Genomic DNA, 18,213 nt, shown 5'->3' with positions numbered 1-18,213 from the left:
TAACATATTGAAAATAGGAGTTGGGAAGTTATGGTGAGGTTGGATAAGATGATGGTGAGGCTGAATTTGGAGTATTGTGTGCAGTTCTGGTCACCTAGCTACAGGAAAGGTATTAGTAAGATGAAAGAGTGCAGAGAAGATTTACTAAGAAGCTGCCAGGTCTTCAGGAGTTGAGCTACAGGGAAAGGTTGAACAGGTTGGGACTTTATTCCTTGGAGTGTCGAAAAATGAGTAGGAGATTGCTTAAAGTGGCATATGAATGGGAAGAAAGGCTGAGAAAGACTGCAGTGGACCCAATTGTAAAGGAAAATTTTGCTTGAGAAAAATTGTCATTGGCCCATTTCCTCTGGAGTTATGAAACCACGCACAGAACAAGTCAATGAGGTACGATTAAAAAAGTGGTTTTTGAAATTTTTCTTTTCAATTACATTCCTCCTTAAGTAATCCCTTATTAACAGAGCACTTCTGGCAAAGGGATTAAGTGGAATATGATCTGGGGGGTGGGGGTGGGGGTGAGGAGGAGGAGTTTGAAAATCACTGTTCTTGATGAAAAGGTTTCTCCATCTCCGTGTTAAGCAGACATCCTTTTATTCTGAGGTTGTTCCCACTGGTCCTAAACTCTCCCAGTACTGGCAAAATCCTCTCTATCCAGCCCTTTCACTATTCATCAGATTTCAATGAGGTCCTGCCTCATCCTTCTAAGCTCAGGCGAGTACAGGCCCAGAACCATCAAATGTTCCTCAAGCATTATTCCGCTCTTCCCCAGGATCATTCTTGTAAACCACCTCTGGGCCATCACATCCTCTCTTAGAAATGGGGCCTAAAATTGCTCATAACACTTATGAGATCAGGACAACCAGAAGGTGGTCACAGGAGGGAAGACAGCTGCAGGGCTGCCTCGAGTCCATGGATTGGATGGTGTTCAAGGAGTCAACTGAGGGGAGGTGGGGGGGGGGGTGTCGTGGAAAGATGGCATCAATAAAAGACGTGAGAAGACACCTCACCCTGACTGAACTGTTCAATACTCGAACTGTAGTGACTTTTTTGACTTTATCAATGTTTTGAACAATAATTTTCTACTGTAGGATTCTGGAAATGAAGAAGGGAAAAAAATAGTGTTGGGCACGACCAGTTGCCCCAATAATCACAGAGACAAAGACTGAGGGGAACGATAGGCTTTATTACACACAAGACTGCAGGCCCGCGTCCAAGTGAGGGAAGTGAAGGGAAGGAAGAGGTGGCTCGACCTTTATGCCCTGGGTCACAGGGGAGGAGTCCAGGAGAGGATGACATCAGGTGCGGCAGGGGTGGGGGAGGGGGAGCAGCCCGTGCCTGTACTGGTCAGTACATACAACATTTCATTACAAGCAACTTTGAAAAAACCTAGGTTTTCAACCTGTGAAAAGTGCAGAAGAAGCAAGGCTGACCTTCCAGAAGGAATCTCAGCAACAGTTATATATAGATCCGAATCCTCAACTTAGAACTCGGGAGAAGCTGGAAGAAACGTCCGCATCCTCTGCGCCTCCAGAGACGCAAGATGTCGCCAAGATCTTTGGCCTGGCGGCAGGCCAGGAGGAGTGCGAGCGTGGTATCTGACCCGAGCCTGGCTTGACTAAGGAGAGTGGGGGGTGGGTGCCCAAATGAGAGCACAAGTTAGCAGGAAGGTGGCTGACAGTATGCAGCGGCTCATCTGGAGATACTCCCCTGCGTGCTACTGAGCTTCTCAGTATGGATGGATGTTCTCACATGCAGGAAATTCTGGATCAGATCCGCAGTAGGGCTGCCAGGTATGAGGTGAAGGAGAACAACTTAGAGGTTCGAGGCGAAGAAGAACAAGAATGACTACTTGCTGCAGTTGGACTCATTGAAGGGTTGCCTAAGACTTTAATAACATCTCCTTCTCCAATGAAAACTGTTGGTTCACCACAGACACCTTCCCCAGTCTTCAAGGCCCCTGCAACAAGGATGGAAGTCAACTTCATGTCTACAGAACTGATCCAACCAAATGAAAAGATTATGTCTTTTATGACCTAAAATTTTGAAACTTTAAATGATCAATTTGCTGGTATAAAGGAAATAATGGCTGGTATGTGTGAAGAAATTACATTTATTCAAGTTGATATTAATAAGAGTTTAACTGCAATGGATACTGGACAAGATCAATTGCAGAAGATAGAAGACATTTTTATTGACTGTAAGGACCTTGTGGAACATTATGCAGAGAGAATGGATTATATTGAGGATTTGTTTACAGAAGAGAGATTTGTTAAAAAACATTGATTCATTAGAAAATCAAAGTTGTCTAATAATATTAAGATAGTTGTTCTGCCAGAAGATATTGATGGTTCAGATCCTGTAAAATTATTTTTGTAAATGGATTCCAGAGTTGTTGGGAGTCGAGTCTTTTTAGATAGGGCTCATAGGGCGTGAAGAAGAAAACCTTTTCTGTGTCAAATGTCAAGAGTGGTTCTTTTAAGATGTTTGTGATATCAGGATAGAGAAATTATATTGCGGCTTGCAGATCAGAAAGCTCGCCTTGATCAAAGCCCTACGATGTATCAAGGCAATAGGGTTTTATTTTATGCTAATTTAAGTCAGGAGATTATTAAGTGATGGAAAGAGTTTAATCTGGTCAAAGCAGTTCTGTGGAAGAAAGGGTATAAGTTTACTTTTCAGTATCCGATGATATTTAAGGTGATTTATGGGCGAGATCAGTCTCAATGTTTTGAGAGTCCTTATGGTGCATTATCTTTTGCAAATTCCTTTGAAGATTTGAAGGAATCGATGGGGAAAATGTCCGAGGATGAGATTGGGAAGGGAACGGGAAAAAGAAGTTGGAATCAGAATTGGTGAGTGATATTGAAGATGAAGCTCAAGCTCAATGTGGGTGTTATCACTGGGATGACTGATGGGTCTTAATGTTCGGTTGTGGGGTGGTGGTTGACTCTACTACTTCTAAAGCCATCTGCCATTTGCGGTATTGACTGCACCTGGTCCACAGAGGGGGGTCCGACTCTTAGGCTCTTAGGTTTTTACATTTTTTACAGAGGTTTCTTATTGTTTGAAAGGGGGGTTTGGGTTTTTTAAAAAATTTATATCTAATTGTAATTGCTGTGTGAAGTGTCAATCTGAGGAGGAAATTAAGTTATGGCTCATTTAAATTTTGTGACCTTTAATGTTAAATGACTTAATAATCCAATGAAAAGGAAGGGAATATTGGCATATATAAAGAAAATGACAGTTGATGTTGCTTTTTTGCAAGAAACTCATTTGTCTGAGAAAGAACATATGAAATTGAAGAGAGATTGGGTCGGACATGTTTTTCATCTCCATTTAATTCGAAAGCTAGAGGTGTTGATACTTTGGTTCATAAGAAGATACCGTTTCAGTTGGAATCATTCTCTGCCACATTGGGTCGAGAGCTGTTGGTGAATTGTAAAATTTTTGCTGAAGCATGGACTTTGATGAATGTTTATCCACCCAATGAAAATGATGAAGACGCTATTTCTGAAACTTTTTGGAATCTGGGTCAAGCTAATGAAAATATTTTGGTTGGTGGGGATTTTAATTGTGTGTTGGATAAATTTCCAAAAACTTTACAAAGAACCAAAATGGCAAAATGGATGTTAGACTCAATGAAAGATTTGAATTTGTTGGAAATCTAGAGGAAGTTAATACTGACAGAAAAAGAATTTTCTTTTTATTCACCCAGACATGATTCTTTTTTGAGAATCGACTTTTGCTTCATGTCAGCACAATTACAGGGTAGATTTATACATGCAGAGTATAAGAGTAGGATTTTGTCTGATCATTCCTCATTGTTAAGTAGAAGTACACAATCCTTTATCTGGACATCTAAAATCCAGAAAGTTCCAAAGTGGGGAGAGAGACGACAGCGCGAGGAAGGCGGGAGAGGGGTGGGGGGAAAATGGCAGCGTGACTGGAAGGGAGTGAGGGTGGATACAGCAGCATAATTTGGGTGGGCTTAAATCTGGCTTTCCAAAATCGAAAAAAATCTGAAATTCAGAAAACAGTGACCCCACCCCCCCCCCCCAAAGGGTTCTGGATAAAGGATTGTGCACCTGCACATGTTCTGGTTTGTATAATGTAGACACCCCTTATCGCTGAAGATTTAATGGGATGTTATTGAAGCAACCAAAATTTCTAAGTTATATCAAAGACCATATTCAGTCTTATTTGCCAATTAATACATATTCAGTACAAAGTAAATTTGTTTTGTGGGATGCTTCAAAAACCTATTTAAGATGTCTGATAATCAATTATTTTACAAGAATTAAGACGCAGCATTTGGCAGAGAGGCAAAATTTGGAGAAGGAAATAACAATGTTAGAAAAGGAATTCCAACGAAATTCGACTGTAGATTAAAAGACTTTTTTGATTCAGTTGAAACTGTTATAATATAATGCAAACATATTAATATGAAAAATTAATACAATGATCCAAATTGTGTTACTATGAGTAAGGAGAAAGAGTGTATAAGGTTTTCGCTCGGCAATTAAAGACTGAACAGGCATCAAGGACAATAAATGCGATAAGAAATAATTCAGGAGTTACTTTTAAACCTCAGGAAATGAATGATGAATTTCACTCATTTTACCAGAATTTATATCCTTTTGATGTAAGTCAGGATGAGGAACGTGTTGAGTCTTTTTTAGGTAGTTTGGAGTTATCGGTTTTGGACGATAAAGATAGGACAGAATTGGAAGTTCCTTTCAGTAATTTAGAAATTGAAGAAGCGATATTGAATATCACCTGGAGAAGATGGGTTTACAGGAGGGTTTTATAAAGAATTTTATGAAGTCTTGTCTCCTGTTTTGATGGATGTTCTTAAACAAGCTACAGAAGAGCAAAAGCATTTCCAGAATCCTTTTCTAGAGCTAGAATTAGTTATTGGAAAAAAGGAAGAGCCCCATTGAATGTTACCTCATATCGACCAATATCTTTATTAAATGTAGATTATAAGTTAGTAGCTAATAGACTTGTGAAGTATTTACCATGTTTAATACATGTTGATCAAGCAGGTTTCATTAAGAATAGATTTTCTTCTGAAAATATTGTTAGACTGTTGATGTTGATTCATGTGTCAAGACATTGTTTGAATCAATCGATGATAGTGGCATTAGATGCAGAAAAAGCCTTTGATCGAGTTGAAAGGTACTTTTTATTTAAAGTACTTGAAGATTTAAGTTTGGACCTTTTTTAACTGGTTGAGTTAAACCCTTGTATAAAAATCCTTTGGCGAGGATGGTGACAAATGGACAAATTTCAGATACCTTTAATTTAACATGCTCCACAAGGGAAGTTTGTCCTTTGTCAACCTTGGTGATAGAACTGCTAGCCCAAGCTATAAGACAAAATGATAAAATTAGTGGGATTAAAATAAATGAAGAGAATATAAGGTTCCTTTGTACCAATATATTTAACAAATCCTCAGTAATCGTTATGACATCTGCAAACCTGTTTGGTACAATATGGAGAAATGTCTGGTTGTAAGGTTAATTGGGATAAGAGGAACATATTACCAATGACAGAGGAAGATTATCCTGCTTGTAAACAGATTACACAGCTTAGATGGACGAAGAAAATTAAATATTTAGGGGTAATGTTTGATGCAGATTATCAACATTTGTGTAAGTTTAACTATGTTTCTCTATTGATAAAATTAAAGCTGATTTAATTAAATGGAAAGATCTTCCTTTGACATGAATGGCACATGTGAATTGTATTAAAAATGAATATTTTTCCTTGAATTCAATATCTTTTTCAATCAATTCCATGTTCGTGTCCAAACATATTTTTTAAAGAGTTATGCAGCAATCAGAATATTTTTATAGAAAGGTTAATTGGCTAGAGTATTGTTGAAAACATTAACATGGAAATATGCATTAGGGACGACAATGGCCTCATTTTCAGAATTATTCATTAAATTATTAGTTTATTATCAGTTAAAATTTATTAATAGGATGTTCAATGTTAATTAACCTCCACACTGGGCTAAAATGTTATTAGCACAGATTTCTCATTCTATTATACATCAATGTATATTTAGATGGACTCCTCGTCTTTTTCTTTATTATAATGTGCCAGTATTATGACATTTATGTGATACTTGGTATAAAAAAAATCTGTCAATAGGAACTGGAGATAAGGTTTCATTACAAATTCCATGATATCAGGATAAATACATCTCCTTCTCGATGAATAATCTCAGTATTTAAAGATTTGCCAGATGAAATGTATTCAAGTGTTAGCAGATTGTTTTGAAGATGGGATATTTTTTTCTTATGTTAGGCTTCAGGAAAAAATTGAGGTACTGTTAAATTCTTTGCTTGCATATTTTCAAGTACATTCTCCAGTAGTGAAGAGTTTTGGGCGGGAATCGAACATGCCTAAGTTAACTAAATTTAAAAGGGATTTATTTCAGAAATGTATTCTTTGTTGCAAGAGAAAATGGCTAAACTGGATTGAGATAAATCAAAGCTTAAAGGGGAGAAAGATTTATCCTTAGAATTGTCCCAAGAAGGATGGACTACTCTGTGTGAAGATATTGTGACTAAATTTGGTGAACTACAATTTTCTACATCAGTTGAATTAAACACCAGAAAAGTTAAAAAGATATGGATTTAGTCATTCAGATTTATGTATTCATTGTGGGACTCAAATTGGTACTTTTTTTTTTCAATTCTGTCTGGTTGTGTGATAAAGTAAATCTTTTTGGATAAAAATGAAACAGTTTAAGGTGGATTTATTAGAGACTACTTTAATGTTAGATCTACTGCTTTTTTTAAATGTGGTATATTCCAACTTTAACAATGGGTTTAAGAATGGATAAATCTCTAATTGAGTTTATTCGGTTCGCATTAGCATTGGTTGGGGAATGTATTTGTATTACGTGGAAAAGTGATGTGGATTTAAATATGAATTGTTGGCAAAATGAAAGCTTGTATTTGTTTGGAAAAGATAACATAATTTTCATAATAATTTTTTTATGTGAAGACATGGTCTAAAATTTACAGTCTTTTGCCTCTCTTCCTTCTTAAAGAGTGGAGTAACATTTACAATTTTCCAGTCCAGACTTAGCAGACAAGGATAGATGGACATTAAACATTAACATGGTGAGTAATTAGTGAAGCTATTCATTCAGATATACTCCTCACAACAAGGTAATTCCAAAACACCCAAGTTATAGGGTTCCACATGAGAGACGAGGCCAATAGCCGCAGAGATCAAGACAAAGCAGAATCATACACACCATTACTACTAAGATTTACATTAGTGACATATCAGAGTCAATGCGATACTTTAAGATTAGTTACAGCACAGTAACAGACCCTTTAGGCCCACAAACCTGTGCCTCCCAATTCACCTTCAAGCCCCCCCATACTTTTTGAACAGTGGGAAAAATCTGGAGCCCCCTCCCCCACCCTGGGGAAAACCTAAGCACACACAGGGAGAACATAGAAACTCCTCACAGAGAGAGCAGGATTTGAACCCCATCCCTATCAATGGCAGCGCAACAGAGTTGCGATTGTGCCATCCACTGTCGAACCACGTTGGATGGGAAGAAACTCAAATCAAGAAAGTCAATAAATGGAGAGCATCAATATTTTGTGAATTGGTACGGATTCGTCCAGATTTTGAGAAAATATGGATGGGCAGTACTTTGCAACAACATAATGACAGTCAATACAAAAGAAGCCACAGCGAGCTTGCATGGGAGCCAGGAAGGGAAAGTAGCCACTTTATTGAAATGGAAGCAAGAGAATGGTCTCAGGAGCACGAATCCATGTGAGAGAAATTCCGGTTCACGAGCAAGTCACTAAAACCCAATGACGCCTTCCAAAGTGCATTCCGATTTGGGAATACAACGCATTCATCTCGACCTGCTTCTCCACTTTGGGCATTTTAGATCATTAATATTCCCCAGTATTATTCAACATCTGATGATGAGGTGTTACATGTGTTGTTAAGAGGTGTAACAATGCAGCTCGCAGTATTTGCACAGCAGATATAATAAGGGATCCACCCTTCTCCCTCTCCTGCATAGTGTCTATTTAAGACAAACATTTTTTCTCTCAATTTGCCCATAATCTGCAAAGAAATGATGATGAGATCACAAGATGTTGCAGTAGAACTTCATTCATCTTTTGATTTGATCGTCTAAACAAGCTTAAAAAAAATTACAGAGCAGTGAGGGTCTGGGATGCATTGCTGGGGTGGAGATCGGGGCTGGTACAATAAGGACATTCAAAACACTCTAAGATACATGGATGGAAAAATAATAGAGGGTAATGAATGTGAGGTAGGGAAGGGTTAGATTTGTAATGGCACTGATACACCACCATTTACAAACAATTAAAGAATACCCTCACTTGTTTCTTCCAGAAGGCAATCCTCCTTAGACACAACATTGCATTCTTCAACTCCCCAAACACCACCCAGCCAAACCTCTCATTGGATCAGTGCCACATGGTGATCCTGACACTCTCTCTCTACTCCTCCTGCATCCGAGATCCATCACCCATTTTTTTTTTTTTTTCTTTGGCTTGGCTTCGCGGACGAAGATTTATGGAGGGGGTAAAAAGTCCACGTCAGCTGCAGGCTCGTTTGTGGCTGACCAATCCGATGCGGGACAGGCAGACACGATTGCAGCGGTTGCAAGGGAAAGTTGGTTGGTTGGGGTTGGGTGTTGGGTTTTTCCTCCTTTGCCTTTTGTCAGTGAGGTGGGCTCTGCGGTCTTCTTCAAAGGAGGCTGCTGCCCGCCAAACTGTGAGGCGCCAAGATGCACGGTTTGAGGCGTTATCAGCCCACTGGCGGTGGTCAATGTGGCAGGCACTAAGAGATTTCTTTAGGCAGTCCTTGTACCTTTTCTTTGGTGCACCTCTGTCACGGTGGCCAGTGGAGAGCTCGCCATATAATACGATCTTGGGAAGGCGATGGTCCTCCATTCTGGAGACGTGACCCATCCAGCGCAGCTGGATCTTCAGCAGCGTGGACTCGATGCTGTCGACCTCTGCCATCTCGAGTACCTCGACGTTAGGGGTGTGAGCGCTCCAATGGATGTTGAGGATGGAGCGGAGACAACGCTGGTGGAAGCATTCTAGGAGCCGTAGGTGGTGCCGGTAGAGGACCCATGATTCGGAGCCGAACAGGAGTGTGGGTATGACAACGGCTCTGTATACGCTTATCTTTGTGAGGTTTTTCAGTTGGTTGTTTTTCCAGACTCTTTTGTGTAGTCTTCCAAAGGCGCTATTTGCCTTGGCGAGTCTGTTGTCTATCTCATTGTCGATCCTTGCATCTGATGAAATGGTGCAGCCGAGATAGGTAAACTGGTTGACCGTTTTGAGTTTTGTGTGCCCGATGGAGATGTGGGGGGGCTGGTAGTCATGGTGGGGAGCTGGCTGATGGAGGACCTCAGTTTTCTTCAGGCTGACTTCCAGGCCAAACATTTTGGTAGTTTCCGCAAAACAGGACGTCAAGCGCTGAAGAGCTGGCTCTGAATGGGCAACTAAAGCGGCATCATCTGCAAAGAGTAGTTCACGGACAAGTTTCTCTTGTGTCTTGGTGTGAGCTTGCAGGCGCCTCAGATTGAAGAGACTGCCATCCGTGCGGTACCGGATGTAAACAGCGTCTTCATTGTTGGGGTCTTTCATGGCTTGGTTCAGCATCATGCTGAAGAAGATTGAAAAGAGGGTTGGTGCGAGAACACAGCCTTGCTTCACGCCATTGTTAATGGAGAAGGGTTCAGAGAGCTCATTGCTGTATCTGACCCGACCTTGTTGGTTTTCGTGCAGTTGGATAATCATGTTGAGGAACTTTGGGGGACATCCGATGCGCTCTAGTATTTGCCAAAGCCCTTTCCTGCTCACGGTGTCGAAGGCTTTGGTGAGGTCAACAAAGGTGATGTAGAGTCCTTTGTTTTGTTCTCTGCACTTTTCTTGGAGCTGTCTGAGGGCAAAGACCATGTCAGTGGTTCCTCTGTTTGCGCGAAAGCCGCACTGTGATTCTGGGAGGATATTCTCAGCGACACTAGGTATTATTCTATTTAGTAGAATCCTAGCGAAGATTTTGCCTGCAATGGAGAGCAACGTGATTCCCCTGTAGTTTGAGCAGTCTGATTTCTCGCCTTTGTTTTTGTACAGGGTGATGATGGTGGCATCACGAAGATCCTGAGGCAGTTTACCTTGGTCCCAACAAAGCTTGAAAAACTCATGCAGTTTGGCATGCAGAGTTTTGCCGCCAGCCTTCCAGACTTCTGGGGGGATTCCATCCATACCTGCTGCTTTGCCACTTTTCAGTTGTTCGATTGCCTTATATGTCTCATCCAGGGTGGGAACCTCATCCAGCTCTAGCCTTAGGGGCTGTTGAGGGAGCTGGAGCAGGGCGGAATCTTGGACTGAGCGGTTGGTACTGAAAAGAGATTGGAAGTGTTCTGACCATCGGTTGAGGATGGAGATCTTGTCGCTGAGGAGGACTTTGCCGTCTGAGCTGCGCAGCGGGCTTTGGACTTGGGGTGAGGGGCCGTACACAGCCTTTAGAGCCTCGTAGAAACCCCTGAAGTCGCCAATGTCCGCGCTGAGCTGTGTTCGTTTGGCGAGGCTAGTCCACCACTCATTTTGGATCTCCCGGAGTTTGCGCTGAAGATGGCTGCATGCGCGACGGAAGGCTTGTTTCTTCTCTGGACAGGACGGCTTTGTAAGGTGAGCCTGGTGGGCAGCTCGCTTCTTTGCCAGCAGCTCCTGGATTTCCTGGCTGTTTTCGTCAAACCAGTCCTTGTTTTTCCTGGAGGAGAAGCCCAGTACCTCTTCAGTGGATTGCAGTATGGTAGCCTTCAACTGATCCCAGAGGGTTTCAGGGGACGGGTCCGTGAGGCGGGTTGCAACGTCGAGCTTTGCTTTGAGGTTTGCCTGGAAGTTTCCTCTCGCTTCGTCTGACTGCAGTTTTCCAACATTGAACCTCTTTCTGGGGGCTTTATTGTTCCTGGGCTTTGGCTTGAAGTGAAGGTTGAGCTTGCAGCGAACCAGCCGGTGGTCAGTGTGGCATTCCGCGCTAGGCATGACCCTGGTGTGGAGCACATCTTGTTTGTCACTTTCTCGCACCAGGATGTAGTCCAGGAGGTGCCAGTGTTTGGATCGGGGATGCATCCAGGTGGTCTTAAGGCTGTCCCTCTGCTGAAAAAGGGTGTTTGTAATGACAAGTCGCTGTTCTGCGCAGAGCTCCAACAGGAGGCGCCCATTGTCATTGCACTTGCCGACGCCATGCTTGCCCAGGATTCCTGGCCAGGTTTCTGAGTCTTTGCCGACACGAGCGTTGAAGTCGCCCAGGATGACAACCTTGTCGGCTGTAGGGGTGCGTTGGATGAGGTTGCGCAGGTCGGTGTAGAACTTGTCCTTTTCTGCTGGTTCCGCCGGGAGTGTTGGAGCATAGACACTGATGAGGGTGATGTGACGCTTGTTTTGAAGTGGGAGTCGCATGGACATGATTCGGTCCGAGAGGCCTGTCGGAAGGTTTTCGAGTTTGGAGGCAATGAAGCTCTTGACCATGAAGCCTACACCAGATAGGCGTCGTTCATCCGAAGGCTTGCCAGACCAGTAGAGTGTGTAGCCCGCGCCGCGTTCTTGGAGGCTGCCTACATCTGCCAGGCGGACTTCACTGAGAGCGGCTATGTCGATGTCAAGTCTGAGGAGTTCATGTGCAATGAGGGCAGACCGACGTTCAGGTCGGTGGCTGTCAGTCTTGTCTAGCATGGTTCTGATGTTCCAGCATGCTAGCTTGAGTTTGTGAGCATCTTTTGAGGGGGAGGACGTGGAGGGGGAGGACATGGAGGGGGAGGACGTGGAGGGGGAGGACGTTGAGGGGGAGGACGTGGACCTGTCCTCGGGCCTGCGCAAAGGAGCTTTTAGGTGGAGTGCAGTGCGCGCAGTACTGGCCCCACCCTTTACACCCATGGTTCGTGTGCCGTGGCCAAGCAAGCTGGGACGTGGCAGCGAGGTCCTTGGGTCGTAGGTTTTATATCGGAGTGGCCTTCTCCTATGCAGGTTTCGTACCCGGGCTGGAGGGGTCTGCCTCCCCTCCTAGGTCGGTCCATACTGCCCGGACCAGGGCCGAGGCCGCCGCAGTTCACCCTGTGCCTGGACTGGGGCCACCGCCTCCCACTCCCTGCCCGGACCGGGGCCTCCGTCTGCCTCACTCGACCGAGGCCGGGGCTGCCGTCTCCCCCTTGCTCCTGCCCGTATCGGGGCCACCGCCGTCTACCCTTCGCCCGGACCGGGGCCGGGGCCGCTGCTGCTCTCGCTGTGCCTGGACTGGGGCCGCCACCTCCCACTCCCTGTCCGGACCGGGGCCTCCGCCTGCCTCACTCGACCGAGGCCGGGGCCGCCGTCTCCCCCTTGCTCCTGCCCGTATCGTGGCCGCCGCCGTCTACCCTTCGCCCGGACCGGGGCCGGGGCCGCTGCTGCTCTCCCTGTGCCCGGACTGGGGCCGCCGTCTCCCCCTTGCTCCTGCCCGGATCGGGGCCGCCGCCGTCTACCCTTCGCCCGGACCGGGGCCGGGGCCGCTGCTGCTCTCCCTGTGCCCACTAAAAAAAAACAAAAAAAAAACCATCACCCATATACTGATGTTTAACACACCCGCGCACATTGGCTAATCCTCCAGCGTGATGCTTCAATTACATCATCAGCGGCAATTGGCACCGTTCCCAAAGCAGGCAGATTCATCACCGTGACAGCCCCCTCCCCCCACCCCCACCTCCAGCCTCCGAGCCATGCAAGGAGGCGACTGAATGGAACTGTCCCCAGTGTAGCGGTCTGGAAGGTTGACAGTTCAGCCTGATCTCGTATGATACTGCAAGACAGGCGATGCAGGGGTATGACTGGTCCTTTCGCTCTGGCCCTGATGCAGAATGTGGACATTCGAAATACACTGGCTTCAACCTGTTGATGGAAACAGTGTTACCTTTTCCATTCCTGTCAATAACAAAACACTATGGATGGTGCCATAAGACCTGGAAAGAACCATTGTTAATGGGCTAAAGTGGTTTACGAACAACATCATGTCAAAGAAATACACGAGAACACTGTTGTCAATCATTTGGCACATCCACTGGAGATGATGCTGCCACATAGGAGAACGTCAGAGTTTTATCATTTTCTCGAAGACGGTCAAGACAACTGACCTGTTCATGGAGCACTGTGTCTGGACTCAGATTCACAAACTCACCTGGCAAGGTCAGCATAGAGCCATAGAATAGCTCTGCCGCTAAACATCCGTGATCTGCCCTAAGGGCTGTAGTCACGCAAAGGAGAACCATGGGCAAACGTTCGCTCCATGTCGATGATTTGCCACCTGCTGTCAATGGTGCTTTCGATTGTCAATGAAAATGCTCAAAGACGCTGTTGGCCCTGAAATGCTTAGCCATAATTCAGGTAGTGCCCAGAGGATCAATGAGAGCTCGGACCAATGCTGACTCGAACTGAGACCCTCGATCTGTTGTAATAGTGCCCAGAACACCAAAAGGTGGAATCCAATGATCCACAAAAGCCCTAGCAATTGTCTCTGCAGAGATGCCGATGATAGGAATTTCATCCTTCCACCTGGTAGTCCTGTCCTCACCCGTGAGCAGAGAAGTACATTGCCGAGATGGCGGAAGTGGACCTTCCAAGCCACAAGGTGCACGTGCTGGAAATAGGAATCCAAAACAACAAAATGCCCCAGCTTGAATTTCATGTGCCTGGAGACTTTAGGGCGTTGACCCAGCAAGCAAGTCCTTGCCCATAATCCAACATTCTGTTTAACACGAAGCCAGGTAAGATGTTCCTTCACCAGTTTGATTGATGCTCTTCTACCAGGAAGAGATAGATTGTGAAGAGAAAATCTCCTGCCTCATAGCCGCCCACACAAACAGCCTAGTCCTTCCTGTTGGGGAAAAAAAAAATCAGACCAACTTTTCAGCCGATTCATCCAGGGTCACATCTTGAAGATGGAGACCAGATTTGGTTACACCGGATGAAATCGGGATCAGTGCACCGTGCATGAGCCATGGCATTGAAATTGATGTCAGTAGTTGTATGTAATGTCGCACCTGGATTGGGCACCAATCACAGCATTCACTTTCTCTCAGATGTCATGTGTGTCCGATGAAAATTGAAGGATGAAGTGCAAGTGCCAAATCTCCCTTGGCAAGTAGAGATACAGTATGCATAAGAGGCTGGTGGTCTGTACAAATGGTCAAAGGATGACCTTCCAATAAAAAAGCTGAAATATTGCATTGGAAATTGGGATTCATGAGGGAATTACAAAGAAACATTTCCAAATTATATCTTCTACTTCAACAGTTATCTCCAAACCCAGACTTGAATAATTTAAAAGAAAGATGGGAATTGGATTTGGGAACTGAAATTGACCCTTTTTGCTGGTCTGACATTTATTGGCACAGTAATTAATGTTTTTGATGGATTAGTTAATTATAACTTATTCATCAATTATATTTAATAAAAAATCAATTAATTTATTCCTAATTTTTCAAATTCATGTTTTAGATCTGAATCCCAGCTTAAAATTGATTGTGGGAAAATGCAAAATTGTATTCTCTTAGCAAAGGTGACTTATAATATTAGAACTGGGTATGATACATACTTCAAAATATGGAAACCAGATTTAGATATGGGTTGGGATATCTAATGTATTCACTTTTCCACCCCACCACCACTTTTCTTTAATCTTAATGGTTGAACCTTATCATGTTGGTTTAATTCTACTATTTTATTAATATCCTGCCTTTCCTTTTGGGAGGGAATAGTTATCACAGGAGCTTTGCACCTAGATCTGCATTTTTTATCTTTTATACTTTTTTCTCTTCTCACTTTTATGTACAGTACAACATTTATTTTTTTATTCTATTTTGATCATTGTAAGTATCATTTGGATATGATTCTATTATTATATTGAACTGTATATAAAACTATAAATATATTTTTTTAAACTGAAATGTTTCACTGCGAGATAGATAGATAAGAGTTATTGCCAAATGTCCTGAGCTGGTGACCACTTGGCTGGAACAAAAAATGCCAAAGTTTCCAATTGCCCACAGACTCGTTGTTCGAACACTGGTCCCACAGCACTGACCGATGCATCTGTGGTAAGAGAGCAAGGCCTTGGGCATTTGATGTACAACTTTAGTGGCATTTGTAAGAACAGTGTTCACATCATGGAAAGCACACACGGCATCGTCTTTCAAAGTTAAGGTCTTTTTGAAACAGACATCAGATCCTTTGAGTCATTCAGTAAGAGGTAATAGAGATGCTGTGGCATTCACCAGAGAACAGCAATAAAAATTCCTCACACCTAAAACCCATCACAACTGGCCAACCTTAAAGGGGGGAGGAAATTCTCAAAATTCACGCACTTCCCATTCATCAGGCAAAATACCATGTTGCATAACTCTAGGTCTCAAAAATACAAGATCAGAAGCACCAGAAACACTTGTTTGGGATTGATCACGATGCCACATTCCTCAAGCCTTGGAAACAATGAGATAAGGTGGCTCTTGTGCTCCTCTTCATCCACACTTACAACCAGAATCTCCTCGATCAACACAAGCACCAAACAAACCCAAGGCCAGTGAGTTTGTGGTCCATGAACCACTGGAATGTCTGAGCTGCATTCCATAGACCGAATGGTATTCTCAGAAACTCAAACATGCCGAACGGGAGCAGCACAGCTGTCTTCGTGACATCCAGAGACTCAAATGGAATCTAATAGTAAGCACGTTCTAGATCTATTTTAGCAAATGCATATTTGCCGTGTAGGTTTGCTGAGAAGGCTTGTAAATTTGGAATATTGTATCAGTCAGGCACGGTGGAATTGTTCAGGGGACGATCATCTCTGCAAGGCCGCCAATCCCTAGTTTTTTTTTTAGAACCATATGCAACCGTGAAGCCCAGCAGCTGTCAGATCTGTGGACTACGCCCAACTCTTGCCAATCCAATCTTGCGATTTTAAGATAATCCAGGGGTATTTCGAGTCTGCGTCTCAGACTCTGCCTTTATATGGTGGCTTATTGCATGTCTGTACACCGTTACGATGAGGTCACGAGGCGAGGAAAACACGAGCAAGGCTTGGAAAGGGCAGGAATCAGGTTGAAGGCTTGTCAGGCAGCAGATGGCATTGGAAGGACAACAAATGCAGCTCACTTGCATTCAAGAGCTGCAGTCCACACAAGAACGTTTTTTCAAATACATCACGGAAAAATGTGACAAGAAATCCACTCCCAAAATGGAATTTGCCATATTTACAACTGAAAAACCACCCAAAAAGATTGCAAGACAGAAATGAAGCACGAGTAACCTGTGGCCATGTTTGAAAAAGAGAATCATTTGTAGCTGAAGGAACACATGACATATTAGAAAGACTATGTTCCTCAGGGATTTGAGGGACCAGCACCAATCCAAAGTGACAGATAATTTTGGAGTTTTACATAGAGATGGCAAACAAATAACCTACTCCAACAATTGCCTCGAATTGTTTTCATTTTTCTCAGTTGCCTTCGATAATCTCTCTCAAATGAGAACAAGATCCCAAGACAAAAGAACAGAACCAGGCCACCAGGTCCATTGAGTCTGCTCCGTAAATACACACTGAGCTACTCTACACTCCTTCCAATTTCCAGCCTTTTCCTCATATCCCTTCATGCCCTCACTAACGAGATACTTGTCTATTTCTGTTTTAAATACTCCCAGTGATCTGCCTTCCACTGCTGTATGAGGCAATAAGTTCCACAGCTCCATGACACTCTGGTGAAAGAAGTTCTTCCCAATCTCTGTTTTGGATGGATAACCTCTAATTTTTTTGTCCTCGATTCACCCACCAAGGGAACCATCTTACCCGCATCCACCCTATCTAAACCTTTCAAAATACAAAATGTCTCCATGAGCTTTCTTCTTTAATTTCCGATACCCCAATGAATACAACCCAAGAGCTGTCAAACACTCCTCGTACATTATATTTTGCATTCTGGCAATCATCCTCGTCATTCTCCTCTGCACCCTCTCCAACAACATCACCTCCTTTCTCAGATAGGGGGCCAATAACTGCACCCAGTGCTCGAAATGAGGTCTCACCAGTGCCCCATAGAGCTTCATTAACACCTCTTTACTCTTGTACACTATTTCTCTTGGTATGAATGCCAACATAGCATTTGCTTTCTTCATTACCAATTTCACCTGGTCATTAACTTTTAGGTTTCCTTGCACAAGGACACCCAGGTCCCTTTCCACATCCAAGTCTGAATTTTCATCCCATCCAAATAGTATGCTTCCTGTTTATTTCCACTGCCAAAATGTACAACTGTACATTTCTCGGTTTTAAACCTCATCTGCCATCATTTTGCCCAGTTTCCTAATCTGTTGATATCCTTCTGCAACTTTATGGTTTCTACACTTCCTACTCTGTCCCCTATCTTGGTGACCTCCGCAAATTTGGCCACAAAACCCTTTAAACCACAATCCAAATCTTTAATTTCTTTTTCCTTGGGATATATCTATCCTGCATTCCTTTTATTACTGCCACATGCCATTCCAGAATCGATCATTACTGAACCTGAACATGTTTATTGTGATAAACATCTTCTAATAAATATTCTGGATTTAAATTTGTTTTAAATCCCGTTGTGGTTCCTCTTCATCACCTCTTTGGAAGTTGAATTCACAAAATTTTCCATATATTTTTTCAACAATAATTCTGTGGTACAGAGGATTACTCATCTTTCCTCGAGGTTAAATGTTGCATTTTGATTTTGTTGACTCAACTGAACATTGTACAAGGTGAAGGCTGATTAAAATGGATTCAGTAATGATGGCCTTCAACTTTGCATTATTGCTGTGGCTACACAGCTTGAATGATAAACTGCTGTTTCTACAGGGAATTAACTCATGGAAATGTTCTAAATACATTCATTGGAGATAGACCTCTGTGAAAATTTTACTGCCCATGGGCAACAATCCTTGAAAAGAGATGAATCATCACCCAACAGAGCAGCCCAGGAATAGGCCATTTGGTGAACAATGTCTATGGTGACCATGATGCTCATTTAAATTAATCCCATCTATCAGCACATGGTCCATACACATCACCCATTCCATCTTGTTCATGTACCCAACCAAATGCCTCTTAAATCGTGGTGATTTCACCACTATC

Source organism: Narcine bancroftii, unplaced genomic scaffold (genome assembly GCF_036971445.1).
Source record: "Narcine bancroftii isolate sNarBan1 unplaced genomic scaffold, sNarBan1.hap1 Scaffold_111, whole genome shotgun sequence".
NCBI lineage: Eukaryota > Metazoa > Chordata > Chondrichthyes > Torpediniformes > Narcinidae > Narcine > Narcine bancroftii.
The sequence above is the reverse complement of the archived record's forward strand: the minus strand, read 5'-3'. Positions refer to the sequence as shown.